The sequence below is a fragment of the Lathyrus oleraceus genome, chromosome 3 (genome assembly GCF_024323335.1).
Source record: "Lathyrus oleraceus cultivar Zhongwan6 chromosome 3, CAAS_Psat_ZW6_1.0, whole genome shotgun sequence".
Taxonomy (NCBI): Eukaryota; Viridiplantae; Streptophyta; class Magnoliopsida; order Fabales; family Fabaceae; genus Lathyrus; species Lathyrus oleraceus.
This window is the reverse complement of record NC_066581.1, coordinates 472,319,646-472,333,752: the sequence shown is the minus strand read 5'-3', so window position 1 is coordinate 472,333,752 and position 14,107 is coordinate 472,319,646. Positions and strand designations below refer to the sequence as shown.

The window sequence follows — 14,107 nt, the reverse complement described above, 5'->3', positions numbered from 1 at the left end:
CACCTTTTGGACCGAAAAACCAGGTCCATGACCATGTCCATATCCTGGTCAGACCACCAAACGGACCAACATTTGGACCTACTTAAATTTTTTCAAATTTTTAGCTTCTTTTCATTTTCCATCAACCATAAACCATTTTAAATCCAAATGCATTGATTCAATTCACATTTTCATTCAACCATCAAGATTTCCATCAGTAACAATTTCATACAATCATATTCCATGCATTCAAAATCACATCATAACCATACACACATTAATACCATTTCATTCATAAAATATTAATTCCATACATATATTCAATTTCCAAATACCTTTTACATAACCATAAACCATGTCCATTACAACCATACATTCAATTTCCAAATTCATTCCAATACATAAACAATTACAACAATATCCAACATGAAAAAATTCCACATCATGACCACAAGCAACCAAAATTCCAAGACAGGTCCACAATTCCAAGTAATGGATTCCATGAGCTCAAACCAAGCTCCAACAAGCCATTAAAGCAACCTGCAAAATTCAAGCAAACTCCATGCACTGACCTGCACAATTCCACAAAACATAGTAATTAACCAACTATATTCAGAACCAATGCAAACTAAACCTCCCTTGCACTTCCAACTAACTCAGAATCTTCTAACAATCCACCAACTAACCTCCACAAAGCTAACTAATTTCACTAACTCCCTCCTAACTAACTCTTTTCTACAACTAACCTCCCCTAATGGCCTATTAATTTTCTAACCAAATTTAACTCCCTCTTAACAAACTCCTAACCTACATAACATAAATTGTAACAGAAACATAGTGCATAATAGATTTTCATAAGCCATATATAAACAATTCACTTCAAATTTCAACAGAGGATTCCAAATTCAACAAAACTCTCATTTTCTTACACACTTTCGATTCACCATTTTTTCTCTCACCAATCTCAGAGAACACTATGATTTTTCACATTTTCAAAATTTCACCCACTCATTCATTACATGTATCGAGCACCAATCTCAAGATCCATCACCTTCGAGTTTCTAAAACTCAACCTCACGAATCAACAAAAACTCAAGCTCATAATTCACAACAATAACAACATGCACTGAACAGAAGAAGAAGAAGATGGATTGAGCATAAAGAAAGAGTTCAAGAAGTGAACCGTACCTGACATCGACGTTTTCTCCGATAAGCTTCCGATTTTTCTTCATCCATTTTGAAAATTGAAGTTACCACGACGTAGCTCTTCACGAGGGGAATCAAATCCCCAATGTGAGGTAGCTTGATTCCCCTCCGATGCTATTTAATTTCATTTCATCAAGATTTTGGTTCGATTTGAGAAATTCTTGAAAAATTAGAAAATTCCGCGGGTGGAATCCATTTTTACTGTGGCTGAAATCCGTGTGGGCCTTGTGGTTAGGACTTAAGTCATGTTTACTGAGTTTTTCCTTCGTATTACTTGTGCACCCCTGGAAGTGTATGAGCTTTTGATTTGGGCTATCCTTTTAGGCCCAACGCGTGAACCTCTTATTACACCGTTGTTTATAGTTCTACCCCCATTTTATCTTGCCAATTTTTTCCTTGATTTTTTTCATGTGATTTGTTCTTGATAAATTTTGTACTAATTATTCACTATATTGCACTATAAATTTTGATATTTCTTACCATGAAAAAATGTGTTATACTTGGCACTCACTTGTTATTTGTCACTTAGAAATTTTCTTAATTTTAATCCGTTTTGATTGAACATTTTGTCATTTTGCATGATTAATCTAATTGTTGATTTGTGAGCTAAAAATGTGATTTGAGTTAATACATGTTGATTTTCCTTTAGTTAATTTGATCTATAATCCATGTTTAGATTGATTTTTTATCATTAAAATTAATTAGGCTAATGAGATAATTAGACTAATTCGTGGCTAATTAAATTTTTAAATTTTTGAACTAATTCCCTAATTGTACATTTTGTGCAAATTGACTTTAGTACCCTTAAGGTTTATAATCTTGATATGCAGGTTCCCCTAGTTTAGGGCTTGTAAAAATCATCTGGTGTGAATTGACTGATTAACCCTTTAGGTACTGTGTGTCGCGCCGCGAAAAATACAGAGTCACCACTAGATTTTATTTATCCCAAAGGAGAGGGAAAATAGCGATAAAACCCCAAATGAAGAATGGTCTCGCAACCAAGAGCGGATTCGGAAGTCGGTTATGCAAGGGGAAGGTATTAGCACCCCTCACATCCATGGTACTCCATGGGAACCACTTGCTCGTATCAATGCGTATGGATGTTATTTATCTGTATGTGGCTTGCTATCGGGAATGAGATGGGGAGAGAAATAAGTTTTAAGTTAGTGTGCTCGCCAAGGATTTAGGCCCTTGTGCCTATGTATCCTCATACGTGCAATGAGGAAATCAGAGCTCCGTAGTTTGGCTCACAAATGGAACATTTTTTTGGTTGTTTTTACTGAACAATATTGACGTCCGCGTGCTATTGTTCACTTGCTTGTATACTCTGTCATGGGAGCGGGAAATATTTACTTATTGGGATGAATTATTGTTAGCATTTGATTTTTGGGATGAAGATTGACCACTGTCTCATGGTCAACCTGACCTTTTCTTGGAATTTTATTTCACATTTTCAATTTATTTAGGATTTATTTTTGACCTAGTTTGGTTGGTGGACTTTTAATTTGACTTATGTTTTATTTTAATTAATTTATGTACGAATTTTCGTTATTTTTAAAATCTTTTTGGGGATGATGATGTCCTGACCCCACCTTATTTAGTTTATTTTTTCATAATTTTCTTGATTAATTTACTATTTATTCTTGATTTATTTCTAACCTAGTCTCATTAATTGACTTTTGGTTTGGCCTCTGTTTTATTTTAATTAATTTATGTACCAATTTTCGTTATTTTTAAAATCTTTTTGGGGGATGATTATGTCCTGAACCCACCTTATTTAGTTTAATTTTTCATAATTTTCTTGATTAATTTACTATTTATTCTTGATTTATTTCTAACCTAGTCTCATTAATTGACTTTTGGTTTGACCTCTGTTTTATTTTAATTAATTTATGTACCAATTTTTGTTATTTTTAAAATCTTTTTGGGGGATGATGATGTCCTGACCCCATCTCATTTAGTTTAATTTTTCATAATTTTCTTGATTAATTTGCTATTTATTTGTTATTTTTTAAGTTGACTTGAATTTTCAGTTGACTTCTTTATGATCGATGTTTGACTTAGGGATTGCTTATGGCAATTGAAGAGATCTTTTGATCCTCCCTTGTTCATCTCATATGCCATGTATTAGAGGCATTTTACCTTGATTTTATTTGGTCCTTACCTTATTTCCTGATTAAATTATTCAGTGGACCCTTCGTGTGTATATTTTCATCTGTTTGATTCATCTGTTATCTTTTATACTTGTTTCTCTCATTCATGCTTTCTATTGTTTGATTATTTAACATGTTCATACTCCCATGCATTGTTTAAAGGCTTCATTATTTGATTCTTTGGTTTGATTATATATTGTTTATTTATCCAATCTGATTGATAACTGTTGCCTACTTGTATGATGTATGAGGCATATATTCTTATTGTTTATTTGCCATGAACAATCCCCATTCATAACAAATGTACCCCTCTCCCATAAAGTGTATAATATTTATTTCTTTATTTATTTAGTCACCTGTTAATACAAGAATTAAAACAAACATCCGATAACCATTTCAAAATAAGGTCAAAAGCTCGATCCAACATCGAGTAATCATTTTCAAAACTTAACAGAACAAGCACACATTCATCCATCCTCTTGTAAGTCGATTGCCTAAGGCATCACCATCTACCTGTAAGTCGATTGCCTCCGGCATCGCCATCTACCCTTATCCGTAACTCCTCTCCGCGCTCCATCCATCGACTCTTGTTCCATTTAGGTAGCACCCATTAAGTAGAACCCTTTGTATGATAACATAGGTAGAATTCCCCTATTCTTTGCATGCTAACATTAGGTAGATGTTCCCCTTTGTAAATCCTAACACATAGGTCCATATTGCATGACAACTCTAGAGCAGAGCTTCCCCACTTTTAGACCCTCCGTGCGTCTCCGATCTTGTGGCATGTTAGTCCGTTCTATTGCAAAGAGGTAACTGCCTAAGACTCGATTCAGCGAGCTGCGACACCTACTGCTAGGACGTTGAACACACTGCCCACCCTCCTTTGACACAACTGGTGTCCTCTTTTATAAGTCCATGTTCAGATGGAAATCCTTAACCCCTAGTTAGGCGAACTACGACAACTCTGATTCTCATGTTCAGATGAGATACGTAGGCACGAGACGCGATGTCTTGCCGAGTTTGACTGACGACTAACAACCAATCCTTGCTTGCTTTCGCCCTTGCTGCGATTCTTTTCTCTCGCCCTCGTTGTGATCGAGACCGTCCCTTTCCCTTGCCCTAGTTGCAATCGAGACCCTTGTTCCCGTAGTTAGCCGAACTACATTTTGCTCTGATTCTCATTCCAGATGAGATACGTAGGCATAAGACGCGACGTCTTTCCGAGCACACTTCTCTTTAACCCATAGGTAGCCGAGTTACGAAGACTCTGATTCTCATACTCAGATGAGATACGTAGGCAGTGGATGCGATATCCTTGCGAGTCATTTTCTTTTAACCTTCCTTTTAGTAAATAGTACTTTAGATATACCTACACCCTTTAGACTAGAACAACACTTATGAAAAGGGCTCCCTAGGAGTACCTAGGATGTTTTGGGTGCTTAAAACCTTCCCATTGCATAACCAACCCCCTTACCCAGATCTCTGACATTTTTACTAGTTTTTGATTCGATAAAACTTTTAGGTTTTTGTTCGCTTTCTAACCATTCCTTTGGATAAATAGAAGTGCGGTGGCGACTCGACTTGTATGGTTTACCTTGGATTTAGTCAATATCTCTAATGGTAACGAATACCCCGCTACAACGAAGAACATATTCAGAGATTGGTTTGTTGCCTTTTTTGATAGTTTTTAACTCAACTCTAAGTTGATGAACTCTTGCCTTCATTTGTGAGAGGAAATGTTTATGAACTTTATCCCATACCTCATATGCATGATTGCATGAAATAACTCTTTGTAGAACTGATTCAGAAATGATGGATAACAATCATGTGAAAAACACTTGATCTTGCACAATCCATGCTTCATACTCTTCAGATACAACATTAGATATTTCATTATCATTTTTGAACATCAATTGGATTTTCCGATTGACCACAATCTTGTGTAATTCGTGTGACAGAATCACACCTTTAACATGCTGATTCCATATGAGAAAGTTGTTCTCATTCCGTTTGATTGTGATTTTTGATGCAAACGTGTTGCCCGAGTATTGAACCATTGTTAGTGCTATTGTTTGAGAAGTTTTGAACACATATTATGTTTCTTGGAGCACACTATATTGAAACTCCATGGAAGCTTCTCTGAAGCTTTCTTGAAACAACTCCAGATTGAACAATGGAACAATGACTCGATCTCTAGCAAAAATTGTGTGAATTTGTGAGCGGAAGGACGATCCCTTAGGTGATTGATACCATATTGAATGTGAGTATGAGAATGAACACCATTGGAGATTAAGAGAAGATCAACACATACTTTGTATGTGACCTTAATTGCATTATTCATTCGTTTCTATCAAGAGTGACGTTCTCTCTCTCTTTCTCTCTCTCTCTCTATATATATAAATCTCTCTCTCTCTCTCTCTCTCTCTCTCTCTCTCTATCTATCTATCTATCTATCTATCTATCTATCTATCTATCTATATATATATATATATATATATATATATATATATATATATATATATATATATATATATATATATACTAGTTCAAGCTTTCCTAAACTAGTTAGAGAGAGTGAAAGTTAATTAGGGTTTGTCTAACTAACTTTCCTAACTAGTGCAACTAACACTTTAACTAACTTTACATGCATTTCTATAATACTTTAATATAATTCATAATTCTTGTGGACAAATTACGAAAACAATTTGACATTCTATCCTAATTAATTATACAAATTTAATTAAAATTTCAATAGTAAAATCCATTATAGCACATATGATAAATTACAATGTTATATCTAATTCTTTATGTGATTTTAGAAAAAAATTGGAATAATTTTCATTAATTTATGGTGTTGTGACCACTTAAAAATTAATTAAAATAATAAAGTTCACTAGATATAACAACTGAATCATATGAGAGAATATATTATCAAAAATAAGATATAACAATAAATAAAATTCTTATAAACTTATTAGAAAATAGTAAAGCATAATTATTCAATTAATCATAAAATATAATATTCAAAATATAAAACCATAATAAGATAACCATACTCGTCCTTGTTTCTAATTTCTCTATAATTTTTCTCAAAACTTCAATTATGGAGCTATATATTTATATCAATAAAACATAATGATATATATAATTAACTAGTGACAACTATAAAATAATATGATATATAGAATTAATCACATAGTCTATTGACAAATATAGTAGGGAAATAAGGGCAAGGACACGGGTTTTAGTCCTTGATCCCATATATATATATATATATATATATATATATATATATATATATATATATATATATATATATATATATATATATATAATATATATATATATATATATATATATATATATATATATATATATATATATATATATATATATATATATATATATATATATATATATATATATATATATATATATATATATATATATATATATATATATATCATAAATGATATGTTTACACTCCATCATACATTTACACTGTAGGTACTGCATAAAAATACTAGTTTTTGTGTAATTCATTTCACAAATAAGGAAAAATTGGTCATTTAAATTTGGTTGTTAGGTTAACTCAAACAATACACCCTCTCTTTCACTCAGAACTCAAACAACGTGTATACTCTCTCAAAAGTTCCAACGGCACGACGCTCTCAAAGCCGACCAACGACGCGGCGCTCTTGAAGCTCTCTCATTAGTGACGACGCTCTATCTGTTATCCCACCGACCGACGATGTCGTCTCTCCTCTCATCAATGTTCGAGTGCGGCACTCTCTCTTCTCACCAAACAAAGAAAACAAGTTCTCTCTTAAGGTTAGATGTTTTTCTCACCACAAACATGTTTCCTCTTTATTTTTTGTTTAATTTGTTGTTCAAAGAGGGAAGTTGAAAGAGGATTAAAGTTTAGGGTTTATTCCTTTTAGGTTAATGTAATAAATTTCTCAATCCATGTTTATTGTACTGATTATGTTTTTATTTGGTTTTATTTTGTTATTAGGTTGAGTGCTTTATTGTTGAAACTATGACATCATCAAAAAATTTAAACGAAACTAAAGTAAGTAAGAGGCATAAGTTTGAATTTTTATATGTTTTGTTATTCTGTTGGACTGTGCATTAAATTAATCATGTTTTTTCATGAATTTAGGTACGAATGAGGCATAGTTGTATCCTAGTGAATTTGAGCAACATCGATGAAAAGTTAACACCAGATCAACATGTCCACATCGAATGCACCCTATTCAAATGAGTGATGAATATTTCTAATAACCTCTGAACCTCAGGTGGTTTATTATGGGAGTTAGTAAGTATATGTGACGAACGTAGTATGAGATTTAGGGTTAGGGATATGATAGTTCCCTTTACTTCAATTGATGTTTCTTTTGCTCTAGGGTTGTCTATTGTTGGTAAGTCTCTAGTACTAGAAGAAGACCAACAATGTCAAACATTAGGTCTATTTAAAGGGGCTGAGGAAACCATTATCAATATTCGTGAACAACTTTATTGCCATAAGATAAAAAATAGTTAATTTTGTTAGACTTTACATATTACTCGCATTTGCGGAGTTTTACTTTCCCAAAAGAGGGAATAAGGTATTTGCGGGATTTATTAAGAAATTGGATGATTTAGATTCACTTGATACATATAGTTGGGACTTGATGTTTATAACTTTGTGGTTTTTAGTTTATGTGAGTCTCCAGTTGTGTTGAAGGAGGGAAAAAATAAGGCACATAGAAATTTAAACCGGCGTGCTGCCATATTGCAGGTAAATAGATTATACAACTTTATAGTTCCATCTTGCGTTTTGAAGTTTCAAAATTTACATCTTCTAATATTTATTATATATTTGGGCATTCAACCATTTATGTTTGGGGAAAGCACCTATTGTTTCTAGTTTTCTTTTCCACGTGTATTAAATTGGCCGGTTATAAGTCTACAAAAGAAAAATATTGAAAAACCATTTGACAAAAATATGGTATGATTTTGTGTGTGTTTGCATTGAGAAAAATAGGTTTTATTTTGTCGTGTGTTTGAATTGACTTTTGTTTTATTAAATAATTGAAAGAGTGGTTGCAATAGAGGAAGAACTGAAATATGATATAGTCAATGTTACATTGTTTGAACAAGGACAACAATTTATGGATGTTAATGATTATCGAAGATTGGTGGGTGAGAATAAAGATTTCAAAGACAGGATAACAGTTCTTGAGGATAGAATAATGATGATAAAAGAGGCAAGAGTTAACACTCTGTTTGAAGACGTGGATGTTCAAGATGATCAACGGATTATGAACTTTATCACTGAATATGCAGTAGGAACTTCTGCTTGAGATGTTGGACATAACACTCAATTTAATGATGATGCCAATGTTGTAATAAATAAATCAAAGTCTAAATCTAACATGGATACAAGAATGAAGAAGAAACCAAGGAAGCGTGTAAAAACAACTAGAATGAATTTGTAAATCATTAGTGTTATAGTGTAGAAGTTGATAAATATGTATTGAAAATTTTGGCACAATTATGATGTGTTGTAGTGCAGAGTTTTGCACAATGTTCACAATTTGTGGTTGTATTTTTGTTATGTGCACATTGTCTTGATTATAATATAGTTCATTTTATGGTTAATATGTTGAGTATGTTTTTCGTACCCCAAAATTCTCCCTCCCTTTTTCACTTTTTATCCAACATATGATTTGAAATTCATCTGCACTCACCCATGCCTCATTCATGTGCATCATGCATACTAACATCTTCTCATAACCATCATAGATAGCAAACATGTGGTTAACAAGGCTATGGCTGACTTGTGATCAAGCCCTAGGAATGTGGCAAGTTTCTTCATATGGGATTGTTGGGGGTGAAACCCTAATTTCATGCTCTCATGGATCTTGATTCACGGAGTTCATACCATGATATTCATTTATGTATTTTAAAAATTCTTGACTTTGGGGTGTTACTTATTCAAAGAGTCTGATTTGAAATCCTGATTCAAAAGTTTAAACCATCTGATCATGTTGCATCATGCCATTGTGCATATTAATCCATTTGATCCAAGGCTTTGTATCATTCACGTTGTGTCCACAGTTTCAGTATTCGCCCCTAGCCCATTGATTAATTGTTTTTGGTGCCTTTAGTGCATCTATTCAAGTTTCATGGTTTGTATTCAGGCTCATGGTTCATTCAATTCCATATTAGTCAATTTGTATTCTTCATTCAATAACATGTCCATTTATATTGTGTTGTACACTCAATTGCATGTCTTGACTATGTTGACTTTTGGTAAACTGTTGACTTTTTGGTCAACCGGTTGACCAAAGTCAATCATCCATTTTTAAGACCATATGACATTGGGTTTCATCAACCACTGTTCTTTCTTTCCATTTGATCCTTCTTCAGTCAAGTTTCCAACGGTAATTTAATTTGAGCATTTGAATTCCCAAATCATTGTTAATATTAAAAGTCCATTTCGAATTTGTAACAATTTTTCAAATCACTTTTTAACCTTTTAATCTTCAACTTTCCAATTGTTTCTAACAATCCAATGTAAGTTATATTTTAATTCAAGTGGCCATTTAAATGTAAGTATATTTTAATTCAAGTGGTCCAACTTAATATCACTTATTCAAATATCCATCCAAACATATTTACACTTAATATACATTCATAATTCAATGCTCATTCAACATTTAAAACAATCAATTTTTCCCATTAACCATCCAAGTTCGTATTCCATTTTCATTCCAATATACAAGGCCATTACAATTCAAACAATCGGCGTTTTCAACTTATGATTCAAAGCACTTTACAAATCATGTTTAATTGCTCATTTAAATGCATTCAAGAGCTTTTAATCGATTTTCTCTTACATTCAATGCATGTTAATACACATAATTCTAAATAATACACAATTCACAATCCATACATATTTAATCCCATTCATAATACAAATTTCACGATCCAATCAACACGACGTGCGAACACAAATCTTCGTCACCAACGGTGCGACTTGAATTGAACGGAGAAGGCACCTACAACGTCGAATCAATAAGCATCAATCCAGTGTTGGAGTTTGATTTCTACCACTGATACGCATTGAGTTGGCGGCATCGCAACCTGTTCGTCCGCGTTGGTGATCACAGGACGTTGAAGCTGTCGTCGCGTTTCTTTGACTTCCTGTGGCATTGGATTTATGAGGGTGTTTGACGTATCACGCGAAACTTCGTTTAACTTGTCTTTGGAGAGGTTTGTGTGGACCGGTTCTTGGAGCTTTCTTGAAAATAAAATTTTACCCTATACCCCTACAATTGTACTCATACCCCTACATTAAAATTTTTTTGGACCAAAATACCCTCATATAAATAGGGTATATTTTCCGTTTCAATTTTTTTTTACCATTTTCGTTGAAGACTTCCGGAGAAGAAATTTTTTTGGCGTTTTTGCATTGTATACCGGAACACTTAAGAGTAAGTCTTCCGGTTTGAAAAGTGTATACCGGAACACTTCTCTAAAGTGTTCCGGTTTGTTGTTTTTATGGACACTGAACCGGAAGTCTTCTAGAAAGTCTTCCGGTTTGTATACTTGTATACCGGAACACTTTCTTCAAGACTTCCGGTTTGGATGATGTATACCGGAACTCTTCTTTGAAGTATTCCGGTACGTAATTTTTTTTTATTTTTTTTATTTTTATTTTTTAATTTTAATTATTTTTTTTAACATTATTTTTGCAGTGGTTCGAAGAAGAGGTGCAGATGGCCGGATTCCAGTCCGCACGTTAGACCGGGGTGCATCTTCATCTGCAGCTGCAGCTGAGCCGACTGGATATCCAGGAGGGCCGTACGATACATCTCTTTTGGTGAAGTACGAGCATCATGTTGCTCGACATATATGGTTCGGTGAGGTAAGTAAACGGACTATATTTGAAAATGAATAATAGTTGAATATTTTATAATTTGTTTTCTAATATGTGTTTTAATTGTTTTTAGGAAAGAGGACCAAAGAAAGAGTTGAAGGTTGCCGGACATGGACTGAAGTTGAATTCTAGGGTTCCATTGGCTCTTCCACCACAGATGGAGAGTTGGGTATCTAGATCCGGTTTAGCTTCACTGCAGAGAACGAGTCTGAACAAGATAGACACAAATCTTGTCTCTGCATTTGTGGAAAGATGGCATCTAGAGACATCTTCATTTCACATGCCGTTTGGTGAAATGAGCATTACTTTAGATGATGTCGCATGTCTACTTCACTTGCCCATTAGGGGTATCTTTTGGAGTCCTCAGGATGTGACTGAAGAGCTAGCTGTTGAACTTGCTGTTGACTACCTAGGAGTGTCACATGGTCAGGCACAGTCACATGTTCGGAGCTGCAGGGGGTCGTATTACAAGTTGGAGTGGTTATATGATATATTCGTACATCATAGGGCTGCTTCCAGCTGGGCATATGCGACTAGAGCATATCTATTGATGTTGGTGGGTTCCACCATATTTGCTGATAAGACCTTTACACTTGTAGAGGCACGATACCTCCTCCTGTTTAGGGACTTGGATGGATGTTCAGGATATAGTTGGGGAGCAGCTGCACTAGTTACCCTCTACCGATATCTTGGAGATGCGTCCATGTATAGTTGCAAACAGCTAGGTGGATATCCTACTCTCCTACAGGTATATAATTTAATTTTGTTAATTAAGTGTTGGATTCATTTTATAAAATATTGTAACTTAATTTGTTTTATTTATTATGTTTTTATTTTGTAACAGTGTTGGATTCACGAGTATTTTCCAACTGTTGGAAAAAGAGGGGAGAATTGGAATCCTGCTGGAAACTGTGGTCTTCCCCGAGCGATGAGATGGTCGTATAGACAGGGAGTCCTGAAGGTCGATGATTTACGACCTATTTTGGACGAGCTGACACCTACCGACGTCATCTGGCGACCATTTGAGGATCATAGAGCATGGCGTGTATTTGATGAGATATGTCTTTACAGGGGCTGTTTGAAGTGGGGTGAAACAGTTGTTCCATACTTGCCTGATAGATGTTTACGTCAGTTCGGGTATAGGCAGTATGTTCCATCCCCACCTCTGGATTGTATGATGGCGACGGATATTGATGTTGATTGGATCAGTTACCATCAGAGTGTTGTCGATGTGATCGGTTCATCTTCCGTGGCCACCACTCCATCTGAGGTAGTAGACGGTTATCTGGAGTGGTATTATCGTGTTTCCCATCCACGGTTGGTCCCTCCCCATCGTGACGCTCCTAGAGAGGTACCCGTTCCTGTATATGACGCCGGGCCATCTGATCCTGATTGGGCTCGTGTATCTACATTGATTCGTCGCTATCTGAGACAGGTTAATGCTGAAGAGGAAGATCCACAGTTTTCTGATTTATTTGAAGCTTTACATATTTCTCGTTCACATTGATTATATGTATTAAGCTTTGAATATAATAGACATAATAATATAGACTTCATGTTTTGATTACATATTTATGTTTTGATTACATAATCATGCTAATACAGGTGTAAGTAATTGCCAATGTTGCATACGTCCTGCAAATCCTAGCATCCAAGTAGTTGCTATATGAGAACGAAATTTCTTCCAATCTAATGTGACCGGTGGCAATGGAAACCCCTCTTTCATGTTAACCTGATAAAGTAAAATAATTAAAAGATTAAGTCATATAACATAAAATATTAACTGGAATAATTAAAATATTTAGACATATAAATACATACCTGAACCCAATGATTCTGGTTAACAAAACCAATGCAATAAATAGAGACATTTGGTGAATGTGAACTTGTCATCGGAAAGAAAGTGAGGCACGGATTGCCTAAACAGACAAGTACAACATTATAACGATTCGCTATCAAGTAACCCATATCTGGTAGACTCATCCATTTTTCAGGTGGCTGTGAACCAAACGATTCTATCATCAAAGATTCTCTCACAGCTGACAACCGATTAGAAAATAACTTGTCATACAAAGTTGACCTATCCTTGTCTATTAATTCCAACCCCAATTCTCTGCGAACCATTGACCAACCATCCTCACCATATCCATGCAATGATGCAATGGCTCTAAATCCACAATTACCATCTGATTCAACATTAACTACATCTTCAATGTATGACCTAATATGATTAGGAAATTGAACAATGAATTGTGGTTGCTTCTTTGATAATTTGATCTTCTTCGAAGTCTGTGATGGTTGAGATTGCCTTTGTGAAGATTGAGATGCCTTATCAACATACTCATGATACGAAGGGTCCCTATAAACATCATAATCTGCTGGTTTTTTCCCTTTCTTCTTCACTCCTCCTTTGGTTTTTATTTTCTCAGGTGGTGGACACAATGTTGTCATTGTTGGGTATGCTAGTTCACACACCCTACTCCTTAATGCCCTTTTCCCAATAACATCTAATGACCTAAATCGTCTCCACAACTCATCCATTGCAGCCGTCATATCCACCTCTGATCCATCATCTTCACCTATCTCTAACTCAACTTCCATAGTTAGTTTCCTCCAATGAACATGAACAACATCAATGGGTATCGGTATACCACCTACTCTGTATCTTCCTAACTCACAAGCACAAGGTAACCCATAAGATGTTCTAAGAGTACAACCACATATTTGCCTGTTAGTTCCAACATAATCAACTCTCAATAACTCTTCAGCAATACGTCTCAAAGCAGCTCGAGATACGGAACCACGCAAATAACCATAAAAGGGACTTACGTGCGCGTGCTCA

The 14,107-nt window shown here is 34.7% G+C and overlaps 1 long non-coding RNA gene across 1 annotated transcript; it reads right to left on the bottom strand.

Moving 5' to 3' along the window:
- Positions 1-241: 241 nt before the first annotated feature.
- On the bottom strand, positions 242-1,314 carry LOC127129399 (uncharacterized). The gene is made up of 2 exons (XR_007806336.1): positions 1,168-1,314; positions 242-551 (listed from the first exon to the last, which is right to left on the bottom strand). It is a non-coding gene; the product is annotated as an uncharacterized LOC127129399 (long non-coding RNA).
- Between the last annotated feature and the right edge of the window lie 12,793 nt (positions 1,315-14,107).